Raw genomic sequence first — 6,603 nt, 5'->3', positions numbered from 1 at the left:
AATCGACCACATGGGATTCCAAGCAGATGTTTGCTTTCTGCACTCACTCTTGAAGAAATACATACGCATAAACGTGTGCATTTGGAGATCACACAATGCTAGCTCTGGATTCACAATGTTCACAAGAAGTCAGGCAAATTTTTTATCCACGAGTTCTGGTTCCCTTTCTTTAAGGCATACATGCGCCATGCAGTGAACAAAGTACAGACTAGATGAAGAGAATAAATCATTTTGCACACATTGCTACTGTAAAGTGGCCACATTCATCCTTAGGACAGAGCTGCATTTCATCTGCTGTTACATATGAAACATGAAAATACCACGCAGCCAGATGAATGAATAATTTTTTCTTGAAAATTTAGCAAAGGTACATACAGCCATACCACTCGACTAGTCTAGTTGAGTATACTGCTTAGGAGCAGCTGTATTTATATGGGGAAAATGCCAGCACCAAAATTAGTTACAAAGGAATACAAATTTGCACACAAGAAGCAAAGTAAACGCATGATATGGAACCATTACAATTATGCAAGCAGAATAAATTGCATTCTACCTACACTCCATTATTATACGAGCAACAAAAATATCATAGACTCCTTCAAACCAGAACATTGTTGGCATTTAAATGTCATTGGGTCATTCCCCGCCCACTGATTCAGACCTAGTACTCAACCATCTTCGATTATTTAAAAAGAATGCCTTATTGCATTACTACGACAAACATTAGCCCTACTTCTTTTTGTCAGAATAAATTTGTTTTTGTCGTGGCCGCTATCTCACTTTAATAAGTGGTAGCCAGACCTATCCTTGCAAAAAAATTTCAGAAAAAAAAACATTATTATGCGTGACTATGAAACTTTTTTATATAAATAAAAGGTATTGCTCTTCCATAGGCAGTAAATTGAAGTTAATTTGTTTTAAAGAAAACATGGAAGAAGGTACAAAATATAAAATCGTATATCAAATTTTATGTTATCAGAGAAATAAATCCAACTATCTGTCCAGAAGGCAAAGAAGCTGACAAAAATAGAAAGATAAAAAAGGAGATAAAAAGAGCAAAAATCTTAAGGCATGTCCGCAAAGGAATTCTAAAGTTGAGAAAATTTGCTTTTTGAGACATTCAGCAGTCTATTTCATAATGAGGTGATCTTAATTCAATTATGAAAGATAGAAAGATGCACAATGCTATTTAATGGTATTTACTTCTAGAACGTTAATTAGAGCATTTTTGTTTCAAGGGAGAAAACAATATTGCAAGTTGAGTCCCTGCATTCAGCATCCGACATTTCTCCGCGCCTTCTTCTCGCTGCAGCACATTTTGCCGCCGGCTGCAAATATACGCAAAACCAGCACTCCACTGATCGAATACAATGGTGTGATGGACTTCAATGCCACCAGGTTTGGCAATACAGAAACCTGCTGAAGGGTACATTTACAACAAGTAAAATGAAGTGGTCGGATGGCAGAACTGCTATTTTTCCTGAACACAAACAGTACTGAGCCGGGAAGGACATTTCGCGGTCTGATCAATCAGTTAAAAACGTCTGCTACCATGAAAACGATTTCAATTTTTCAGTGAAATGGACTTTTCACCACACCACATGCTAAGAGTGCTTGTGACTGCACAGAAAACACTGTGATGCCATTGGCACCAATAGAAAGTATTCACAGGGCGTATAAAAGTAAAATACTGACCCTCTATGAGCTGTTTACATGGGTGAACAAAACTAGCAAGTGTGTTGTAGCCATCTGTGTGTTCCAACAAATGTCTGAAGTAAATTAAGGTGAACTCACTAGGCGGTTTACAAGAGCATGACCATTAAGAGGAATACGCAAGTTTCACTATATCGAGCCTTTATCTCTCTCTCAATGGTGCATGCAGGACTTACATCAAGTTCAAGTTGAAAGTGACAAAATGTTAATGAACATGCCGGCGGACCTTTCAAAACCAAAATATGAGGCGTATCCACCTGAAGCACAGTGCCGCGAGAATGCTGGGCCTGAATGCAGGGACACAAATAGCAAATTTATCGCTTAAAACAAAAATAGTTACAATTAAACTTTTCTAAATAAATCTCAATGCCATAAAAAAACAAATGAGGACCATGTCACTTGGCAACAGATGGCTGAATATGCTTCAAAAATAGTTTTTTGCTGACATCCCTCACATTTTTTCATCTCTGAAACGTTTTTATCAGCTTCTTTGCCTTTTGTTGTTGTTGTGTTGTGTTTTATGGCACATAGGCAACTGAGGCCATCATGTGTATTGGAAAAGTTTTTGTTGAATATTATAGGAAAGTAAAAAATCATCCAGTGATTTAGCACTTATCCGTTTAATGCAGGGTTTCAGGAAACTACGTTCAACAACACACAAATTGGTTTGCCATAATCTGGTGCTGCCTATGAAGTAGCTAGGATGTACAAATAAATTATTGCATGGTTAGGCTATGTACCCTGTTTCATGAAGCCGCTTGATGAAGAAAAGAAGGAAAGTGGTACAAAAGAGAACGTAACATACAACATAAAAAAACCTTGCTGAAAAACTTAAAGGCACCTTTGCTTCCATACTGCTCATGAATATTTCCCAGTGGAAACAAGGTCAAAGCTGTGGGCTCCCATGTGGATGTTTCGCCTGCAGACATCCATTTAATACCACCACCATCATGACTACAGACCACCAAAATTTAATAATTAGCTAACTCTGGCAAAACAATGGACATTTAAGAGCTTGAAAAATCAAGCTAAATATACCTAGCTTGAACAGTACAGCCTTACTTAATCTGGGTGCCGTTCTAAAAACAACTGAAAACCGAAATAGATGGCAGCGTCAACAAATTGCAAAGCGGCGTGATGCACAAAACGACCGGCAGTCAGCGCCTGTGCAGCAGACAAATTAAACGTTTATCTCAGACGTCACGCTTACCCATTGCATTTATGCAGAGATACGGTACAGTCCCTACGCACAGCTGGAAAAATTACCACGCACCAAAAAACCATAAGGCAAGGAATTTGACAGAATTGTGTTAAACGGCTTTAAATTTGATTGAACACACGCGTAGTAGAGCTCTTAAGCAGCATGCGGCAGTGCTCTGCAACATTCGTCTCGTAAAAACAAAAACAGCTGTGTGCACAATGATTCTCGTCGAACCCTGTTCAGCGCTGCTGCTCTTCCTAGGATACAAGGAAAGAGCGGCCTGTCGCACTACATATCTTGGCACTTAGGTACTTAGAAACGGCAGGCCCTGAGATCGCTGTTCCATAGCATATCCTTTGTAAATTGGGAACCAACATGCATGAAGAAATAGGATTGCTAACCACTCGAGGCAGGTGCGTGGTAGTGCTAAGCTGCTCTGCGTCTCCACATCATGGCAACGCTCGTCTATTTCACTAACGCCGAATTCAGGACAACGATTGAAACATTGCAAATACATACTGGCGCATGAACACCCGCACATAATAACATCGCCCGTGCTTTCTGACTTCAAATCTTTACAACGTGAGCGAGCGCCGCCTTGTCTGCCTTCTAGAACAAAGAAACGCGTTCGGCAGAGCGGCTCCTTTGTCCTGATACGTCATATACGGCACTTGGACAGCAGTGAACGAACCTACGTACCTTCCCAGTTATATATGCAGACTAAAAACACTTCAGTTCGCTACGGCTCCTCGAAAAACGTGGTCTAAAACGTGTTCTCGTGAAGCGCTGAAGCGCACACATCACGACGCCATGAAGAAAAGGCTGGAAAAAAAAGTCAACAAAGGCCCGACGGTACCGGTGGCCGCTAAGCGGAAGAAATTCAGTTTCGCTTTCAGTTTTAACTTACAATGTGTACGGAAGCTGGAATGCATTTGCAGCATCGGAGCAGCATACACAGCGACTGCTAACAGTTGCCAGTTATAGAAATTAAGAAGTGATTAAATATGCTATATTTCTTTGGATTGAGAAGTTACCATGAATTGCCTCCCTTTCAGATTTTTTTTACCTTATCTCCAGCAGCTGCACTTCTATTGTAGAAAAAGACAAAAAAATTGTAGCCTATGTCGTCGTCGAAAGAGGGGAGCATGAAATGTATGACAGGCAAAGCATAGCACATTCTAGGACGGATCCCTCCCGAAGAGATATCCCAGAATGCTATAGAAGTTGGGACGTTGCCTTCGGGTGGGGTTGCTCCACTAGTTCGACGTATTCGGCGGCAGTGTTGTTGACACGGGACAGGTGCAGTGCGGTCGTACGGCAGCGTTCGGGCGAACACGCGTAACGTGGATCTATGGCATGGACTCAGTGGCGGTGTCAGGTACTCTTTCATGGATGCGTCATGTCTGTTTGCTGTTTACCGCAAGCGGAGGCGCGCGCGCCTTCTCAGCCTTCCCTCATGCACGCGCGTCGTCCTGGCGCCGCGGCTTTCGAGCGGAGAGACCGCTTGGCTTAGGCGCTGCGCTTGTAACCCGAGCAACCTTCGAAGGCCCAGACAGGGACGGTGGCGGGGCATTCGTGGTGAGGTGGTTCAGAGAGGCGGGAGAGGGTCTGGAGGGTGCAGTGTTATATGTTGGATAGGCATAATGGGCCTAGGTCTTTATCATTGCTCTTCATAAAATAAAATGAATCAACCAAACGCAGCGGTGATTGAAAGCAATACATACCGAAGAGACGGCAGGGTCGGATAGAAACCATCGACACGCTCGACAGATGCTTCTGCGGTCCAGTAGACCTTCGGCTCCCCTTGGCGCCCTCACGGCCCGCACAGCGTGCTTCCACTTGCAGCGCGCCGGTTCCGAATTCAGTGGGCGGACGGAAATGTTCGCTTCAGGTTCTGGCAGTTCTAGCTCATGTTCTCTGCCCGGAGCGCTGCGGTGCATAGACGATGTTCGCGAGTTTGCCCAGAACGGGAGCTGAAAGCACTAAATGTCTGAAACGCCCGGCGGTTGTGCAATGCAAGTGCACGTTAAGGGACGCCGGATTGCCGAAAATAGTACGAAGCTTTCCACTACAGCGTCTCCGATAGTAGAGGTTTAGCTTTCGGACATGAGACGCCGCATACCAGAGCATTTACTTTTTATCGGTCGCAAAGGCACCTCCTGTTACTCGTTCAGTCTTGAGGAGCTACGTACGTCGAGCCCAAATAAAATTTTTGTTTTCTCCACTTTGCCCTTTTCAGCGAAGAAGTGGCCGGATTCTTCCCGATTAAAAGCAAACTAGTTTATTTGAGCTAAATGATTCAAGAGTAAAACGAAATCGTTCATTAATACGTTGTAAGTTCGAATGGATCTGCGGAGCTGGGAGGACCGTGCTGACGCGTCTCGTTTCGTCGGCGTCTCTCGTTCGTCTCCCTGAGAAATTGCTCTCGCTCGAAGCTTGGAGTCTCGCAGCGCGCCTGTCGACGGCTCGCGTTACGCCGTTGTTCGTCGCTTGCGTGATGCCAAGGCTTGTGAAATTTAGGAGTTTGGAGTACGGATGCGGGCGCGGGCAGCCCTCGTGAACGCGTGGTTTATGTGGCACGGAGTCGAATGTCTTGGGCCACGGGGTCTGTGTTTAGACAGGCTTCAGAATGGATGTGCAGCCAATCCACAGTCAGCGTGGCTCGAAAGCAGTCCCCCAGGCGTCGTTGCGCACGGCGCTCGCCTCGTGAGCCGGAAAGAGAGCCTGATGAGGGACGCCTCGTGGTCGCTGCGCAGGAGCGTTAAGTGTCGGGTGCTGGCGTGTTGGGTCCGCGTGGCGTGCAAATAATGCGACCGTTAACAGGGCTTCTCCAAAATATGCGTCTGTCCTCAGGCGCACGTTGTAGTTGTCAGTTCCCCGGAGTCCAAGGCGCGTTCCTTGGACCTTCTTAGTTGTTCGATGTTCCCTGTTTTCTCGTTTAACTTTCCAGGAATGTGAGAGATCCTGCTTATGACAGCCATGTTGAGACCAGTCAGTGCTGTTATTTCGAACGCGCCTTCGTATCTTGCATCCAATGTAGATCTTGCGCCGATTTCGAGAAGAACGAGATCTCCACACTGGAAATTCGTCGTCTGATGTCTTTCGTTGTAGCGGCTCGTTGTTTCTTCCTGGCTCGTCTCAAGAGAGTTTTTCATGTCCTGGCATCCCTTGGCCATTTCGTGCAGTCTTTGTGCGGCGTCTATTTTCTCCCCAATGGTTCCAATGTTAAGTTCCCCGGGCACCTTGGGGTCGTAACTGTGCATGAGATAAAATGGACTTGCTGAGGCGGTGCTTTGTGACGTTGATACGGAATGTCGCCTTTGGAAGTTCCTTTTTTTCAGGATTCATAGTTTCTAATGACATTTTGTAGTACTTGTTTTATGGTTCCCACCATTAGTTCAATTAGTCCGTTTGACTGTGGCCAGTACGGCGGAGAGTTTACGTGCTGAACTCTAAGTCTGTGATGAACGAGAGTTGTTTATTCACGAAGCCTCTCGCTTGATCCGTGATGATGTTGCTGGGGATGCCGAATCGGGGAATCCAACGGTTAGTGAGAAAATCCAAGTAGTGCTTCGAAGAGGTGCTTGGCACTAATACCGCGTCCATGTACCTTGTTGCGTGATCGATGCATACAAGGACATAACCTTCGTTCCCATCCAGGGGACCCATATGACCGAGAGAGATGACAA

Source organism: Amblyomma americanum, chromosome 1 (genome assembly GCF_052857255.1).
Source record: "Amblyomma americanum isolate KBUSLIRL-KWMA chromosome 1, ASM5285725v1, whole genome shotgun sequence".
NCBI lineage: Eukaryota > Metazoa > Arthropoda > Arachnida > Ixodida > Ixodidae > Amblyomma > Amblyomma americanum.
The sequence above is the reverse complement of the archived record's forward strand: the minus strand, read 5'-3'. Positions refer to the sequence as shown.